The sequence below is a fragment of the Thamnophis elegans genome, chromosome 4 (genome assembly GCF_009769535.1).
Source record: "Thamnophis elegans isolate rThaEle1 chromosome 4, rThaEle1.pri, whole genome shotgun sequence".
Lineage (NCBI taxonomy): Eukaryota > Metazoa > Chordata > Lepidosauria > Squamata > Colubridae > Thamnophis > Thamnophis elegans.
The window spans coordinates 130,134,279-130,154,353 of NC_045544.1; the positions used below are offsets into that span (position 1 = coordinate 130,134,279).

The 20,075-nt window shown below is 38.6% G+C and overlaps 1 protein-coding gene across 1 annotated transcript in view; it reads right to left on the reverse strand.

Annotated features, from left to right (window-relative positions):
- Positions 1-19,006, reverse strand: part of PAFAH1B1 (platelet activating factor acetylhydrolase 1b regulatory subunit 1) — a 58,577-nt gene extending 39,571 nt beyond the window's left edge. Inside the window, exon 1 of the mRNA XM_032215060.1 lies at positions 18,559-19,006. The gene's annotated coding sequence lies outside the window, so the exon portion shown is untranslated. The remainder of the gene's footprint in view (positions 1-18,558) is intronic.
- Positions 19,007-20,075: the final 1,069 nt, after the last annotated feature.

Below are 20,075 nucleotides of genomic sequence, written 5' to 3' on the forward strand. Positions count from 1 at the left end.
AAAGTTACAATGGCATTGAAAAGTGACTTATGACCATTTTTTACACTTATGATCCCTGCAGCATTCCCATGGTCTTATGATTTGCCTTGACAACGGATTCATATTTGCCCAGTTGATCCCGGAAGTCATGTGATCCCCTTTTGTGATCTTCTGACAAGCAAAGTTAATAAGGAGGCCAGATTCACTTAACAACCATAATACTAATTTAACGACTGCAGCAATTCACTTAACAAATGGGGCAAGAAAAGTCATAAAAAGGGGCAAAATTCACTTATCAAGTTTCTCACTTAACAACATAAATTCTGGGCTCAATTGTGGTTGCAAGTCAAAGACTACCTTTATTTTCTTTTTTTCTTCCCATTTCCAGTTCTATTATGGAGTGGAAGGGCAGATTAAACATCCCACGAAGACCCCAGCACCACCTTTTTATGTTTGGATACAAGGATAGCTGGTCTTTACAATAATTTCATGTGGGCCAACCAAATTGGCCATCAGGGCACTTAATATATCTCAGAAAGTAATCTGTTACACCTTGATCCATGATCCTGGCAAACATCTTATTTTACAAAGTGAATGGATCTGGTTAGCATGCTTATTTACATTCCTCATTATATTGGTTTGCCCTCCTTTTCTTTTTTGTATAGTATACATCTATTCTCTCTATTCATGATTGTGAATGTTGTTAAGTTTTTATACCACTCTAAAGTCTTAGAGGAATGATAATATATTTGATTAACATTAATTGATAAAAACCCAATTTCAGATTAGTTGTTAAGTATTTTGCAATATTCTCTAATGCATTTTCTGCCAATCACCTGTAGCATTTGATCAACAAAGAAATGGCTTTTAAAAATCTAAACATCCCTCTTTACTACAAAAAGGTTGTGTAATCAAATTTATTTTTTTAAAAAAAATATGTTTAAATGCCACTCATTGTAATTCCATTAACATACTACTTGGTGAATAGTAAAAAAAAAAAAGTTCAAAAGCATCCTACAACTATTTTATCAAAAACAGCAAATTAAATTTGACATATCTAAGCATGTAATGTTAATAACAACCCTGCTCTGATAAGCCATGCCTCATTTGCTTTAAAACTAGGCAATTACTAGTTTTAGTAGTGGTGAGTCACTTGTGTGATGGGCAAGCTATTTGATAAATACATACATATTATAACTCTTGAATGATCTAAAAGTTATTTCATACTTCATTTCCCTCTTCTGATCTTTTATTAGCAGGCAAGAAAGTAAAACAAAGGAACCAGTGCGGGCTGTCGTCCCAGCTCAGCTCTCCATGGCGTTTCTTTTGTGAGCTTCTGTTTCCCTGCAAATGATGAAACAGAAGCTCATGAAAGAAGATCTTACCTCTTGCCGTGCTGCTGGTGTTGGGATGCCCCGCCTCCGCCAGCCAGCTGATCTTTGGGTCTCTGCTGTGCCTGTGCACATTTCTGCACGCATGCCCAACCTTTCAGTTTGGGCATGTGTGCGCAGTTTAGGCACCCGTGTGTCTAAAATGTTCGTCATCACTGTTATAGGGGATATAACAACAATTCCCTGTATACAGTCATGAACATTTAGTATTTGTTTTGGAAGACATTTTATAAAGATTGCAAGTTCCACTTAAAAGTGTTTTCTTAAAAGATTCCATGTGGCATAATACCACTTCCCAAGTTTGGCCCTTATTTATATCATGACATTAATACATCTCTACAGGTAAGCCCTGTTGTAGTATAGACTTCCATCAAAATTACACACATTTATTGGTTTATTTTGTAGATACTTTTGATTGCTGTCTCATCTACATATTTGCTATTCTTTAAATTGCCAGGAAATGGTCTGAAAATCCCTAATGAAGCAATCTTTCTGAAGCTACGATCTTGGATCTTATCAGTGAATGTTACAATTTTTTCATAAATCCCAGACTACATGTAAGTCAACTTACAACCATTTGTTAGGCAAGCTATGATGGCATTGAAAACGGTGATTTATGGCAAATCCTCATCATAAAGATCATAAAAGCAGAAAAATATAGTAAAAAAAATAATAATCACGTGAACAAACTAAAATGATTAAAAACACACTGTAAAGAACTGCCTGTTGGCAAGCAATATGCAGCCATACTTTCATGTATCTTACTATAGCATTATCTCATCATATCTTTCAAAATGAAAACCTAAAACATGAGTATTTGGGACAATTGATACAATGAAACTTATTTCATTTTGCTCAGAATTGTGCTGTAGACAGTTAATAGTTCCTAAAACTCAATAATTATGTATAAATGCTACAGATGTATGTTAATAAAAGAATGGGTGGCACCAGTTGAAATGAAGAATTTTTTTTTTTTAAAAAAAACTACTGTAGTATGTAGATTTGTCAATTGCAGTTCATATTCAGATCTTGGATTCTAAGCTTTAAAAAAAGCAGCTGTGTTTACACACATGAATGTAACAGCTGAAGTCTCTCTTCATTCACCCCTTCTATCCATTTTCTTCAACATGTTTAAAAGAGCATAATTTCTAGAGCAAAATCCAGTTAAAATATCCACCTAATTAACTGATTCAACATTAATCAAATGGGAATCAATTCTGGAATGGTGACTTTCACTAAAATTAGTCATAGTAATTAGAAAGAGTATAGTTAGTCCTCAACTTACAACAGTTTATTTATTGACCATTCAAAATTACGACACTGAGAAAAGTGACTTATGACCATTCCTCACACTTACAATCTTTGCATCATCTCTATGATCATACAATCAAAATTCAAAGGCTTGGCAACTGATTCATATTTATGACATTTGGGTTACTAACTTACCAACTGTGGCAAGAAAGGTCGTAAAATGGGGCAAAACTTACTTAACAAAAGAAATTGTGGAGGTTAAGTGTGGTCCTAATTTGAGGACTACCTGTATTCTTTATCTAACTATAATAATGATTAAGAGTGACCAGAAAACAGAAAAGCAAGAGATCAAAAATGGGGTTTATTCACTTTTTAAAAAAAGAATCATCTTCCATAATACAGTATAGAAAAGGAAAAATATTGAGGTTTTTGGTGTTTTATATACAGTTCTGTCTCTTTACTAGCTGTCTTGTTTGTTTTATTACATTACTAAATTAATGTAACAAATTGAAACCAATCAGATGTTTTGGAGATCAGAAAAATAAAAGTTTACTTTTAAAAAACAATAATAATGTAAATTTGTGGGAAAATTGAAATATATACAATATTCATTTTTATATCACTGTAAAGCTATATTGTTTAATAAAATCTTCCTTATATAACTGGTTGAACCTTATGGCAGATAAAACTGTAAAGAATAATACAGATTTGTATTATCTTTACAATACAGATTTGTAGACTGAATTTGCTTTAAAATGTTAATATTTATTAAAAAAAATACAAGCTATTAAAGCTTAAGGAACGAAAACAGAGATGTATCTTTTGCAAACATGTGGAGGTGACTATTTCTTTTGAACTCAGAAAAACAGATTACAGCAAAACAAAAAAGATATTATTTATGGTTATAACTGTATCAGATACTAAAAAGCATAACTTTTCAGAAAAATGTGAACCACCTGAAACACTAATCAATAACTCCTGAATTTGAAATACTGCCTATCAGCAATTTGTACTTCCTCTAATCCTTCATGTAAGGTTGCCTACACTTATAAAGCTTCTCATTTTCATGTTAATTTATTTTACATTTTCAACAATAGACTTTGTGTCAAATCTCAATAATTTAATATAAATTTAAAAAAGGAAATAATGGGAAATATTTCAGAATCCGTTTTTCCAATTGCTTAGAAAATATTGTAAAGCCTCTTGAATTTTTTTAAAACTGTAGTTGAACTATATTTTCCATAATCACTAACATTGTCAGTGAAAAAGATTATTTTAAAGATTGCCGATAGAGATTCTACCTAATTCAAGGTCATCAATAACACTAGATAGATGTGTAGAGGCCATAAGATATTATTCTTTCATTCAGGTTTCTTGAACAAAATGAGCTAAATGATATTCCCTTCGGCAAGTAATGTATACACTGTATCTATTTATAGCATTTATAGACCACTTTTAAAAAGACTCTAAGTCATCCGCATAACAGCAATATGGTAACATAAAAGAGCAATTATTTCTAACAATATATAACAATAAGTAATGGGAAACCAAGTATATTTGTAGGGGAAAAAAATCATAATCCCTCGAGACCCTCTGAAGAAGCCAAGTTTTAGCAAGCTTTTGAAAGGTGGTTAGGGAGCCACCCTTCCTTGGGTGGGAAGATTATTCCAAATGAGGGGAACTCCCCCCAAAATAGATTTCTTTAAATCACACCCCAAAACAGGCAGCCAGTATTCTCTGTTCACTCAGACTGGATAGAGACAAGATGGAAAAGGCACGCCTGGAGATACCCAGGCCCTGAGCCATAGAAGAATTTATAGGGACAGGCTGCATTTTTATTTGCACTTGGGAACACAAAGGTAGCCAAAGCAGCTCCCATGGCAACGGTGTTACGTGGCTGTAATTAGCATACAGGCAACTGCAATTTTCAACAGTTGAACTTTATGGGTGGTCTCCAAGGAGGGCTCATATAACTAAATTACAGTAATCCAAACAAGAGACAACAAGGCCCAAGAGACATCTGGAGTGCCTCCTATACTTCCATAAGGTTGCAACGGATATATCAGTCTAATTTGGTAAAGGGCCTCCTGGCCGCCCCACCCGCATACTCTATCATCCTGAGTGATGAGTCCATGACAACTTCTAACCTTACAATCCATCAAGTATCAAAATTGGTGTAATTTCAGAATCACCAGATTTCTGGTAATCCAGTTCCTGCCCTGCTGTTAGCCAAGGCTGGCCCTGGACAATGTTACATATTTGGGAAATGATACCCTTCTTCTACAATAAAGGTTCCCCTCGCATATATGTGCTAGTTGTTTCCGACTCTAGGGGGCAATGCTCATCTCCGTTTCAACGCCAAAGAGCCAGCACTGTCCAAAGACGTCTCCGTGGTTATGAGGCTGGCATGACTAAACACCAAAGGCGCACGGAACACTGTTACCTTCCCACCAAAGGTGGTCCCTATTTTTCTACTTGCATTTTTATGTGCTTTCGAGCTGCTAGGTTGGCAGAAGCTGGGACAAGTAACGGGAGCTCACTCTGTTATGCAGCACTAGGGGTTCGAACTGCCGACCCTTCTGATCAACAAGCTCAGCATCTTAACCACTGAGCCACCACATCCCTACAATCCAGTGCAATCCCACAGAGTTGGCCTCCTCAGGGTGCCGTCGGCCAGACAGTGTCGACTAGCGACCCCCAGGGGGAGACCCTTCTCTATGGGAGCGCCTTCCCTCTGGAATGAGCTGCCCCCGGAGCTTCATATAATCCCCGACCTCCAGTCCTTCTGACGCGCCCTAAAAAGTTGGCTTTTCCAGCAAGCCAGCCTGGCCTGAACAAAACAAAATAAATTATTGATCATTGTTAATTTTAACTTGAATTTTTTTAAAAAAATGTTATTGTCAATTCTAATTGGGTTTGTTTGGGATATTCTATTTAATTTTTTTAACTTTTGTATTATGTGTTTCTTTTAAAGTTGTACGCCGCCCTGAGTCCTTGGGAAAAGGGCGGCATATAAATCTAATAAACCTAAACCTTAACCTACAATAGTCACAATCTAATTCAAGTATTGTCTTCAATTCTTGGCAACATGCTTTAAAGCAAGGATCCCCAAACCCAACACCACCCTGATCCATGGATCGGCACCGGGCTGTGGCATGCCAGCAACAGGGTCGCGCAAACAAGCGAAGCCCATCCGTGGGATGCAGGCAGCACATAAAACCACACCCCCTCCGGTCCCTGGAAAAACCTCTCTCTACAGAACCAGTCCCTGATGCCCAAAAGGTTGGGAACCACTGCTTTAGAGGATGATTCATATAAAGTGGGACAAGATCATAGAAGGGAAATAAAGATGTTGGAAATAAAGATGTTAGAAATAAAGAAATTAATCACAATGGGGTTGATTATCCAGTGTGATGGTAGGTGGTCTTTCATTGGATGAGTTCAAACAGCGATTGAATAGCCACCTACTGTAAATCTGATTTTCGGTACAAAAAAGAGGGCTCAGAATTGATTATCTAAATAGATCTATAGCTAGATCTATAGATGGTTCCAAATCTATGATTTTGAGACTCCAGACAAGTGTCTTTATTCTCATTTGAGGCAGAAGATAGGAAAAGCCCTGTCGATCTACAATTGTGATGGAAAATCAATGCAGGATAATATTCCAGCTGTATTTAAGGTGAAATTCAATAATACTTTTTTTTTGGATAAATACAATATTGCCACAAATTAAACAGTCCTTTAAAAAATATTTGCTTGTAGATTTTTTCTCAGAGGTAGCATTTCCTCAACTGAAACAGCAAGAATCTATAAAACAATAGGAATATCAAAGGGGTGAGGAGGGATTATGAGTTGACAAATATTTATTAAGTTCTACATTTAAAATATGGTTTGTAATATAGGTATGTCTCAGTTTATGACTAAAACTGGAGCCAGAATTTCCATTGTTAAGCAAGACTGTTAAGTGAGTGACCTCCAATTTTATGACCATTTAAGTGAATCACATGGTTTTTAAGTGAATCCAGCTTCCCCCATTGACTTGCTTCAGTTAGAAGCTAGCTGGGAAGGTTGCAAATGACAATTACCTAGTTTTGGGCTACAGCCGTGAATACATGCCAGTTGCCAAGCACCAAAAATCTGATCGTATGAGCTTGGGGTTGCTGCACAGTCATAAATGCAATTTTTTTTCAATGCCAGTGTAACTTCAACCATCCGTTTACTGACTGTTCAAAGTCAAGGACTATTTGTAACTAGAAAAGATTTGTATTTAATCAATTGTTATCTAAAGAGAAGTGTATATATACAGTAGATAATCTTTCTTTAATTTTATAGCTATATTATTAGTACATTGGACTTAAAAACACAGTGGCTTCCATTGTGATAAAGGAAATCAAATAGATTATTGATTTCTATGCAAAATGTTTGTTTTTTATTTATTAAATTTATATTCCACCTTTCAATAGTGCTCCTTTTTCCTATTTTTCCACGCAACCTTCTGGTTACAAAACTTGTAACTGGCTCAAGGTCACACACCCCTAGCTGGGTTCCCACACTCCTAATCCAGCAACTAAACAACTGCATCATGCTGGTTTTCTTTATTACTGCTACAAAGGGAAGGTTTTTTGTATCCATTAGGTAGTATGGATGGTGAGGACAAAGAAATGTTAAATTTCTATGCAATTAATCCATTGTATATAGCTCACATGCCTCGAAGTATATACATACAGTATCTAATGTTCGTCATGCTAGAATTTTCTCTTGATTCATTGAGGAAGGAATTTTAACCCTCCCTTTAAGTCTGCTAGCAAGTCCCATAATTCATGACTACTACACAGCTCACTCATCTGGATCGACTGAATTAATGGGATTGGCTATAGAATAATAAAATATCTTGCTTTGGAGAATATACTAGGTTGGTTGCCCTGGAACAGACTTCTTGCACTGTGTGAGTTTCAATGCCCAATAACCTAGCCCATATATACAAAACATGTACAAGTTGAGATAAGAAGAAGTATAGCCCAGCACATCTGGAAAGAACCAGGTTGAAGAAAGTTGCACTAGACTAGAGAGAATTGTAGCATTATCACAAGAATTATTCTATAACGTTTGATGCTGTATGGACATCCCTCCATTATAAATTGCAGTTATAGTGTGATCAAAGCTCAAAAAGGCATTGAAGTCCAGTTTCAGCAATTAATGTTTAACAATGACCAAACGTTTGCTTTTGATCAGTAGTTCTCAACCTTCCCAATGCCGTGACCCTTTAATACAGTTCCTCATGTTATGGTGACCCCCAACCATAAAATTGGTGTCTCAGTTCCTAAGACCATCGAAAATATGTGTTTTCCAATGGTCTTAGGCGACCCCTGTGAAAGGGTCGTTCGACCCCCAAAGGGGTCCTGACCCACAGGTTGAGAACCACTGCTTTAGAGCATCATACATACATTTTTTTTTTAAAATGGGCACCATGGCCAATAATCACTCCTATTTGGACTACTGTAATGGGTTCTAGAGGGGCTGCCCTTGAAGAGCATCCAGAAGCTTCAGTTGTTTCAAAACATAGTGGCCAGCAGTTTTGAGGGAGCCCAGATTTGTGCATTTGTCATCTCTTTTGTGGGAGCTGTATTGGCTGCCAATTTGCTTCTGGTGCACTTCAAGATGCTGGTTATCACCTTTGAACCCCTGTATGGCTTGGGGCCAGGTTATATGAAGGACTGCCTTTCCCCAGTAATGTCTACCCCGCCCACAGGAGTGGGAAGGCAGGGCAAGCTGTTCCCCACAGAAGAGATGGTTCTGTCAGCAGACCTGGGACCTTACGTTGATACGATGCGCCAATCAAATCACTGGTTTGATTGTTTTTGTTACCATATGCTGTGTGTATGTGTTTTAGATATTTTAGGGCTCCCTGTTTTATACTACGGATTTTTTTTATATAAACATATTTTATTTCCATTTTCATAACATACAATCATATGCATACTATACATAGCCAGTATCATATAGTATTAAATAATGATTACATCAGTTCCTCTTGTCATCAACGCCAAAAAGTTAAAACCCATTATTAGCTCTTCTGCTCTCCATACACCTCTTTCTTCTACCTCTCTCCTACTTCCTATCTTCCCTCCATCATCCTTTCCTACTCTACTTCCCCTTCCTTTCTCCTTCTCCTCTCTCTACATTCCACTCCTCCTTATCCTCATCCTCCTCATCTTCCCCCCTTACCCTCTCTCCTATGCCTCTCTTCCCATCTTTCTTCTCCCTTCTGTTTCCCACTCTTCCTCTCATTGGTGTATTTCCACTTCCATATCAATATACTTAACATATCCTAGTTTTGAAGAAAAAAATAAGAAAAGACAGTATACATGTGGAATCAAATTACATTAAAATCTAACACCTCTCATCAAACCTGATATATATCCCTCCCTCCCCCCCAACCCCACCCCCCAGCCTTCCCTCACCCGACTTCCCAGAACCCATACACGGTATAAATCTTTAACAAAAACAGTCTAAAATATATTGGAAAAAAGAATAGAAGATACTACGGATTTTTAATGTTCTAAGCCAGGGGTGTCAAACTCGTGGCCCCATGGGCCAAATGCGTCACATGCTGGCCCCACCCCTGCCCAGTTTAGTAAAGGGGGAAAAAGGCGCAATACATCAGGTGATGCTGCTGGGACAATGCGAGTTTGACACCTCTGTTCTAAGCCTAAGAATTGGGTGGGTGTATACATTTGTTTAATAAATATATAAATAAACCCAGGAACGAAAATTTGATTGCTTTAATCACTGATCGAGAAGTAGAATATTTTAATCAGTCTCCTCACACAGGATGTTCAGTTGTGAAGATGGACATGTTTAATAATCACAATATCTCTCTTCTGGCATTGCAGTTTTTCAAATATTAATAAGGTATTTCTATTCATGCTTGTCAAAAGAAACTTTTTTCATTATAAATGCATTTAAAATATCTCTATACTGTTCTTCCCACAAGGAACTCAGCATTGCTTTTACTCTTCTGGCAGCTCTATGTGGTAAAGCTGATATACTGTGGTTTAATGAAAACATTAGATTAAATTTAGTTTATACTAACTACAGAGACAGAAATTCATTTCTCAAATTAGAAATAAGCATAACTATCAAGAAACACAGATACCTCTTCTTATAGAGAAACATCTGTATCCGGAAAAGTTGTGAAAAGGTACTTTTGTGATGCAATTCTATCTTATTCTATCCTATTTTATGCAACAAAAATATATGGATCTGCATCTTCCACCTTCAAGTAATTAATATTGGTTGGCATCTTTGTATGTGCATAGAAATATGAAATACAATATATGTAGAAAATGACCAATCCCTTATGTTTCAATTTAGTAATTAATATAATTTGAACAATTATGCCTATCCTATTCTTTTAATAGACAATATAACATAAATTTCATTTACCATACTGTTATTACATGGCTAATCTTGGATGAAAACATTCTTATTTCTGCTTTTATTTTCATTAAGTGAAGCTTCATTTTTATTAATCAAGTCTCGCAGAAACTCCTAGTGAGTATTTATTTTTCCTCTTGTATAACATAATGACCGCCTAGGTTAGGCCAACATGAGCTAATCTGGAATCTCATCTTAATTTTCAATACTATGCATATGCTACAAGTATCTCACTAGACCAGATAAGTTTAGGTTAATAAACAACTTTCAAAATAGAAACTCAAGTCCACAGTGATCAATTCGGCACAAGAAACCATTGGTTGCCCTCTGACACAACTGGATGATATCGCCAGATCTCGCTGCTTTAGCAAAGGAAGATACTCAGAGATGATTCACACCCTGGTCAGTGTCTCTTTGCACTTCTACCATCAGGCAGAAGACATCAAAGTATAGCCAGCCGAACAAACATGTTTAAAGATAGTTTCTATCCTTGGGCTATGAGACTTTTAAATACAACCACAATCATTCCATGCACACGCTAGTTTTTTTTTCCTTTTTCTTTCTTTTTTCGTTTCTGTTATAATTTTGCACCAGTGAGGTTAAAACAAATTTCGTTGTATTTAAGTACAATGACAAGGTTATACTTATACTTATTTACCAATGTCCATCTGATTAAAGGACATAACCTTGAACTTATTAGATCATCTGTGATATGCATTTTTTTCTTAATTTATAAGAATTTAAGTGGAATTCCAGTCTGGTAACATACAAGATAAAAGGACATAACTGGACTATCCTATTCTGATATATTATCATTTTTAATTTCTCATTAATCATTCTAGGTTTGATTCTACCATCCCCACTATAAAATTTTAAGTGGCTAATCTGTAAACAGTGTTAGACTAAAGTACGTACTTTTTAAAAAGAGAAGTATTTAATAACATTTAAGACCAAATAAACATTTTCAGATCTTTACAAAAAGCAAGCATTTTTAATCACAACCTCTTACATGGTATTCTTCTTTCAGGGTTCAGTAGACAATTTTTAACCAATAAATCCTGAGTTGTGTGTCTTGGAAGGTTATGTATTGGAAACATGACGGGGACTAAACCACAAATAAAAAATAATTGCTTAACAAAAAAGAAGTCATTATTTTTTAACCTGCCTTTAACTGACCTACATGACATTTATGTATTATATTCCATAATCATTCTCTGAAATAAACTTTAATAAAGAATTAGAAGTATTCATACGGAATATGTTTGCCATATCACAAATTTATACGGGTAGACAGGGGCAGTAATTAAAGGATTGTCTTAAAATGGTAAGCAAAGATAAATTAAGAAATGGTGTAGTTCATACAAAATTTAGTGTTTTATTTTATTCTCTACAAAGTCTTGCATCATCTTTCAATCCCCAGATTACAATAGTACAATTTTACCTTGTAGCGAGAAAGCTCCATATAAAATAATTTAGAAAGCACTACTAGCTGTATCTGTGACCTATCTTACAGAGCTGCTTCAAAGGAAAAGATGAATCATAGAGATTTAGAATAGTTCCCAAGAAGCTGAATTAAAATTACCTAAAAATACAGCATCACACAAACCAGAAATATTTTCATATTAATTGGGATCCACTCTTTCATTATTCATTCATTTCATTCATGGGCAGTGCTTCTTACTTGAATATCAGCACATAATTAAGTCTTGTGGTATCATTTCAACCTCATATCCAAGATAAGGTTATTATAGTAAAGCTAGTTGATCAGGACCTTTGTTCCTTATTTGCCATGTCACATCACAAATAATCTACCTATCAGTAGGGATGGAGTGGGGTTGGGACAAAGAGTTCAACTTTGTATTTCTCTGAATGCTAGTGCCTTAGGCCAGTTAAAAGAGAATCCATGCAATCAGTCTGCATGAATTGGCATCCATGAAAAAGTATTCAGATGAAATTAGTGAATTGTAGAAAAACAGTAACCTGTGTAACATAAAAGTTAGTATATTTTAAACAAGTAATCAGACCAAAACATTTGAAAGATGTATCCATTAAAAATGTTCTAAAACAGAGAAAAGACAAAATAATCAATTGTAAAACCATCCAAGTCTATAGTAAACACAAGGAAAAAAACAATACCTAAGCAGAGAGAGGCATAATTAAGGCATATTATGGAGACATCACAGGGATACATACTGTCATCCACATTAAAACCCTTGGCCTTTAAGTGCTATATGAAAGGCTGCACTTCAAAGCAGTGTCTGCAGCACCCAGGACAAAAACCAATTTAAAAATATTTTTATGGATTTTTCAAAAATCTAAATTGAACTTATTTCTTAAAACCTTATCTAAAATATTAAGAATTCAACTGTAAAACTATGATCATAACTTCTAAATATAATATCTTATTTGCTACCATGGAGACCTACCAGTATTAACTAAAGACTCGCTAAAAATGCAAAAGGAAGGAACAGTGCAATAACATTTATTTATTTGTTTATTTATTTATTTTAAAAATGTCTTGGGAGCCCATCGTATCACAGGTTAACTTTGGGCAATTTATTAAAAAGACAAAATTATACAAAACCTATGCAAAATGCAGTACAATTAATACAATTTAATATCTGGTGATGGTTGTTGTTATGTAACAATACACAATACTACAAAAAGATCATTAAATACCTACAATAAATAAATAAGCTGATTCAGGCCTTAATGATGCCACAAATATGTAGATAACGAATTACTGCAATACCTTCTGAAACTAAAACCTACAAATAATTTCAGATAAGAAAAAGATATAGGCAGCATTCATGTTATGTCAAACAAAAATAAACACTTACTATAAATCATTAAAGAATCTCCCTTAGTGAATAAATTGTGTTTAGAGATTTAAATCAAATCTATCTTGACAGAAACTGAGTTTTTTTATTTACGTAACTTAATTATTTATTTAGAAAATTTAAAAGGCACCCACTTCTTTAACAGCTGTCTTTTCCAATTTAATTTAAATAGTTAATTCAATTACTCTTTAGCATATATTTAATAGTCCCCCCCCCCCTTCTGCCACATTAAGATTACAAATTGGTAACAACTTTTGGAGATCTCTGGAGGTTGCATCCAAAGCTTTTAAAGGCCACATGGTTGCCTGGCAGCCTGAGGTTTTCTACTGCATAATACAGAAAATAAAAAGTACAATCTAAATATTGCATCAAAAGAAAGTGCGTCGGACCAAAGGAAGTAATCTATGTAATCAACTATGGAATATTTGAAATTGTAATATTTTTTTTAAAAAAATTTCCATAGTATTTAATAACTCTCAAATTCCTTTTTTGCCCACCCATACACACTTTTCTTCTTGTCAAGCTCAATAAGAGAATACAAATCTCAAGGTCAATGTGCTTTGTTATCTTAGTGTTATCCTGTGGTGTGGGGCATCCTAGCAAACAACTCCACCCCACACGCCATTGATTAAATTCCACAACAGATTTTTACAACTTACGTACTGATCCATGATACTCTATATTGAAAAGAATCAAATTATTCAGCTTGGTCGAATGAAATCTATGTATTTTCACCCTTAAGAACTGAATCTTCCATGACAAAGATTGAATTTCAATTAAAAAATACACCATCCTTCATTAGGCATGTATAAAGTATAAAGAAAAAAGAAATATTTTGTTTACCATTCCATTGCCCACGCCCTTTATCCTGCATTTGGACAAGCTCTTTTAAACTGTGTGAGGCATTAGCAACCAGCACCTAAAATTACTATCTCATGACTACACTCAATTCAGTCACGACAAGGAGGCATAGCTGCAGTTCTGAAACCTATCTAGCGTGTGTGAATCAATGAAAGTACAAACTGACAATATGGAAATATGACATAGTCTTTTAAGTAAATAACATTTTGATCTTTAATTTCATACTGAACTACTTAACATCAGGTGAACAAGTGAAGAAAGAAAAAAATCCAGGCCAATTTTCCTGAGGCTGCTCAAAGAATATCCCTGCTTTCTAACAGTGGCTGGTTACTTTAATGCCAGACAAATCAAGATCCACCCTAAAGGAGGAAAAAAACAAATACAGAATCCTACATTCATCTGATTTCTGCATCACTAGACTCCTCCCTAAAGAACAGACTTCATTGTTACTGCAATTACTATTCCCTCCACCGGGCAAAAACACAAGCAGAAGGGGGAATGCTATGAAAGGGTATCTAGCTGTGTTTCACAGCTTCTGCCTTACTCCACCCAGTTTCTCCTTCGCTCAAAGGCTGTACTCGCCCTCCACAAATACAATCCAACCGAACAAGAACAACAAAAACATTCCTGACGAACTAGCTTTCTGATGAAAAAAACCACGGTTAAAAAATGCTTCCTTTGTTCAGCATCTCAATTATTGCAAGAATATTCTGAACTACTTTGAATATAACTGGGTATCTGCTCTGACAATTTAATTACAATATATATATATTTAGCAATAAATCTGAAAATGGAGATCAAGGCCACTTTTCACACACATTACTGTGTGTGCATATGCACTGACCGGTATAACCTACAAATATATCTCTACAAGGAGATGCCATTCCACATGTTACACAAAGATGTATACGCAAATAGATTTTAGTGACCAACTAGAAAATTAACTGCCAAATAAGTTAAACTGCAACAATCAAATCCTACTGCAGCATTAGCAAGAGAGATTTTTGTTATCAAGGCAAGGCAAAACCAACCAAGTGCAATAGTATTAATATATATGTATTTTATAAAAGCTACAGGCCACATCAGCTCTTCCCCAGAGGTCAGGAATGAAAGACAACACAGAATGTAATATTTTAAAAGCTCCTTTTTGAACAAGTTCCAGGGAAAAAGACCTTTTACCAATATTATTATCTCCCCTTCCCCTTATGCAATCAAAGCAGGAGATGTTTTTTTTAAAAAGAACCACTGAATCCTTAAAATAGTAGCAATAAAACGTTAGCCCCAAACGTGTGGAATCTCATCTCCCTATTCTTTATCTTCCACTACATCCTCCTCCCATTTTTGCTGCGGTTCAATCTGAAGCTTTGAGCCACCTCCTATCAATGATTTTTCTCTTGCTCAGTCACTGCAGGGAGACGGGTGGGAAAAAGGGCCTCTTGTTGGAAGACCAGATTAGAGCTGTCAGACGGCTCTGTATTTTGAAATCCTCAGGCCCTTTATTATAGCACACCAACACATTAACCTTTAGCTCTTCTGTTTATTTGCTTAAACAGTTGTGCCACCTTACAAACAATCAATCTCCTCCCATTTTTTAAAAAAGGAAGAAGTTTATAAACAAAAGCAAGAGGGTGGATGAAAAAGGAACACGGGGGTACATCCTTTCTTAACCAGACCACCCTTCTTTATTTTGCTTGTAACAGTCACCTTAGTTTAAACTCCTCAACGCTCGTTTATTGCTAACTCACCGTGAGAAAAAAAACCTACTAAGAAACCCAGATAGCCAAGTAAGAGAGGTGATGATAAACACAGCGAAGACCCCTTAAAAATATGGAGCTAGGTATAGTACTGCAGCATGCTAGGTCTATGGGCTGGGAAACAAAGCTAATGGAAACACTGGGCTGAAAAAAAATTAACAGACTATGTGCAGGAGGAAAATAGGAAGGCGAGACTAAATTACAGGATGGCAAAGTATGGAACTGGAGCATTGGGAGTGGAAGATGCAGGAAAAACGGGCTGAGTGACAACCAATACAGCCGTGGTAGATGTAGGTCTGATTATGTGGAGTTTACAGAAAGCTGAAGCAACACATAATACAGATATGTCAAAAAAAAATAAGGGGCTACTTGGGAAAGGTTGCATACTAGTTTAAGGAAGCTGGGAATAGCTGACTATAATAGTCTCCGCTGATGCACTAAGGTGCGCTTACTGTGCTAGGAGTTAAAAACGCCAATGCCGGGAAGCAGAAGGCCTAGAAGCAGGGCAGTGAAATATGATTTCAGAGTGACAAAGCAGTTGCAAGATGAAAAATAAATAAATAAAAAGCCCTGGGAAACAGATGAAACAGAAAGGCTGTAGGGATGGAAAACAGAGGATATTGGCAAATTAAGTCCTCAAAGGTAAGCGAGTAAGGGGGTTCTGAGAGTAAATAGTGGAAGATGGCCATCTCTTACTACTTAATTAGGTAAAGAAAGAAGAGGTGTGTACAGAAGGGGAGGAGAAATGCAGTGAAATAGGATTGTATGTGATACAGCTGAGGGGCTTGAGGAATGGAAAAGGAAACAATACACTTACAGTATATTTAAGCTGAAGTGGAATTCTGGGTGAATGCAAAACATGTTCCAAGTTACATCAGAACATATGATATAAAATACAAGTCTCTCTCTCAAACCTTGGAAACCTTTTAAAAGAAGATAATAGCTATCTCTTAAAAGGGTTATATACTGATAAAGGACTTTTTCTAAAGTTAAAGGTTACCTGTTACCTATCATAGGAAGCAAGGTAAGGAGAAAAGGGCTGTTGTATTCTTGTATTCAAAAGATAAGATGTATCCTCACATACACATAGAATATTGTACTTTCTAAAGAAATGCAGAAATTGGGAGACCCATGTCTTTCTAATAGACATACTATTAGAAAGTGGGGAAATATTCCTTGCCAAAAAGGTATATATGAGAGTGATAAGGGATATTTAAGCCCCCAGGAGCAACAAGGGACATCTACAATCCTATTCAAAATGTCACTTATCTACCTCTCTTTAAAAAAGAAAGACAGATAAAATGAAAGAGAAAATAACCTTAATCCCATTACAGACTGAAAAAGGGCACTCTACTAGACACCTATGCATATGGGTCATGACACTCATCTACACCTTATTGAAAGGCTGATAGATGGAAGCAAGATATAAGTCATCCCATAAGATGGGGTCAGTGGTGGAGGAGAGCCAGATGGAATAAAAAAATGTGGAAGCTGCTTTGTGTAGAGCAAGAGAGATGCACAGAAAGCTTTTTTTTTTAAAAAGAAAAATAGAGCTGCTGTCTATGGTATGAACGAATGAGGGAAAATAAAAGATCTGGTCAATAAAGAGTAGAAAAAGCAAAAAAGTGGGTGGCAAAAGGATTCAAGGAAGAAGGAAACATATGCAGGGTAAGACAAATACGGAAGAGGAGGATGAAGGATGAAGGAATGGTGCATGTAGGATGAATGAGGAGAGAAAGGTGTAAGTCAGAGAACCTGGGAAAGGGAAAATTGGGGGGGGGGAGTCTGTTTAAGACAAAAAGATGTGGGGCAACACAAGAAGGGGGGGGAATACCATCTCCACACAAAATCTTAACCCAGTGGTTCCCAACGTGGGCCCCACGCCCCACAGGGAGGCAATTTGATTTGTAATGGGGGCAATTTGAACCTTGTTTAAACCAAGTCAGTAGCCTTTTAGGCTTCCTCCACATGAGTAGTGTTCACTTTTTTGAGTAAAGTAAGAATTATATGGAAGGGGGGTATCAGGATTTTAGAGATGCTTAGGTGGGCCCGGGGCGCCCAAAAAAGGTTGGGAACCACTGCCTTAACCCCTTTTTCTCAACCTTCCCTTCACACCCAGCCACACTTTCCCAGAATCACCCAGAGGGGGAAAAAAAGAGGGAGGCTGGGAAGTGGGCCAATAAGGCCAGAACAAACAGAAGCCGGGATTTTTTTTTGGGGGGGGGGGGGCGAATCAGAAGCAAGGAGGATTGTTATAGTAGAGCCCCATCCATTGTAAGAGCTCTGAAAAGACAGGAAAGATAACCCGGGGTTTTGGGGTTGTTTTGTAAAGACCCAGACAAGGAGACCCCCACGATCGCTCGGCCAGGCTGATAGGAGTTGTAGTCCCAAAAAAGCATCCGTCCCCTCTCCTCGCCCAGGCAGCGGGGAAATGCGGGCCGAGGGGGGCGGGGGGAGAGGCGGCGTGCAAAAAAAAAAGGACGCCCCGTCGGCAAATGACAGCAGCGAGAGAAAGGCGAGCCCGGAGAAAGAAAGATGTGTGGGTGAGGGAGGGGGGAGAAGCCCTCCCCCCACGAGTGCGCGAGACCTCAAGTCTCCCCCCTCCCCACAATACCGACACACACACACATCCTTCCCCCGCCGCGACCGAGTCAATGACGGTACCTCCAAGTCGCTGCGATCCGAGGAGGATGGAGCGCAGGCGTTGGAGCCGAGGGGGCGTCTGAGACCTCCGTTCCCCCCCACCTTCCCCTCATCGCATGGCGGTGCGGGGCAAGAAAGGGGGGTGCCGAGCTGAGCCCCCCCTCATGTTCCTCATCCTCCCCCCCCCGCCCCTTCCTCCCCCCCCCACCTCAACGGGCGCGGCGGCCATTTTGAGAGCGAGCTGGAAAGCAGCGGGCGAGGGAGGAGCGGCCGCCGGGGCCTACCGCCTCGAAGCCCTTGCAGAAGCGGAGCTCGACGCCCCGCGCCAGCTTCCTTTTCCCCCTCCCCCCATAACCCATACCCAAGCCGCCGCCCCTCCCTCAGGACTGAGGCCGGCCTTACCCGAGGAGCCGCGGGTGGTGGTGGTGGTGCTGCTGCCTGCGAGGCCGCTCCCATCCACCGGCTCGGGGCTTTGCTTTCTGTGTGTGTGACCAAGTGGCGGTTTCGGCCCCTCCCGCGAGGTGAGGAGCAGCGGCGGTTTCGCCCCGGCAGAGGAGGGGTCTCGGCCCCCCTCCTCGGTCTCTTTTACCGGCTTGTGTGGAGAAAGAAGATGGAGGAGGGGTGGAGCAAAGGCGGCAAGCGGCGGCTTCGTCGAAGGTGGCGGCGGCAGCGGTGTTGATGATGGTGGTGGTGGTGGTGGCCTTCTTCTGTCTTTCTCCTCGCGGCGGTGACAACGACTGGCTTTTCCGCCCCGGCCGTGTCAGTGGCGCCCCGGCCGCCAGGAAGGAAGGAGGGAGGGAGCCGGAGCGAGAAAGGCTAAGGAGGGAGCAGGCTCGGCCCGCTTCAAGCACTGCGCATGTGCGGGGAGGGGAGGGGACGGGAGGCAGGACACCATCTTGGGGAAGCTAAAGCGCCCCGCCTCCCGGCATGCCTTGCGACGGGGAAGAAGCCGGCGGCTTGCGGGACTCAAACTCCCGGCAGCCCGCGCGGCCTGTTTCAGGCGGTTGCTGCCGCGTCTCGGTCGCTCCTTCTGTTCAACCGTCTTTAAAAAAATAAAAGATGTATGTATTGTAACTCGCCGTCATTCGTTACCCTTTCTTTTGAAAACCATAGCCTTTCCCCTTGTTTTGTATCCTGAAGATACGTCGGGACTTCAGATCCCAGAATTCCTAGCTAATGCGGCTTTGCAGACCAGAGTTACAGGAGGTCGAGTCTGGTACAATATGGAAGGCAGGAGACTGGTGGAAGATGGTTCATCCTCCTCTCCCTCTTATTTCCTTCCTTCAGTCGGTTCATTTACAAGAAACACGAAAACAGCCAGTAAAGTGCACAGTGACAATCCCTATTGAAACAATCTGGAAAGAAAATAGGTACAGATATTGGAACAGGAGCAGAGAAGCCTGGCTAAAACTTCCCAGCCAGCGCTAAAAGGTTACATCATAAAGACAAAGTTGTATTTTGAAAAAAGCACCTTTGGGACCATACCAGGGGTAAAATTCAGCAGGTTCTGAAGAACTGGTAGTGGAAATTTTGAGTAATTTGGAGAACCAGCAAATACCACCTCTGGCTGGAATGGGGTGGGAATGGAGATTTTGCAGTGTCCTGCCATGCCCACCAAGCTACACCCACAGAACCGGTAGTAAAAAAAAATAGAATTTCACCCCTGGACGATACGATTGGTGCAACCATGTTTTGTTTAAACTCTGGTTTTAAATCAATTCAATTTCAATGTAGAGAAAAGTAAAGTTGTACACTTAAGTAAGAAAAACTAAAAGTACACATAGAGACTGGGTGAAACCACGCTTAATAGTAGTGACTGAGAGGGATTTTGGAGTCTTAGTGGATAACCAGCTAAGTATGAGTCAGCAGTGTGCAGCGGCAGCCAAAAAAGCCAAAATCCTAAATTGCATTAACCGAAG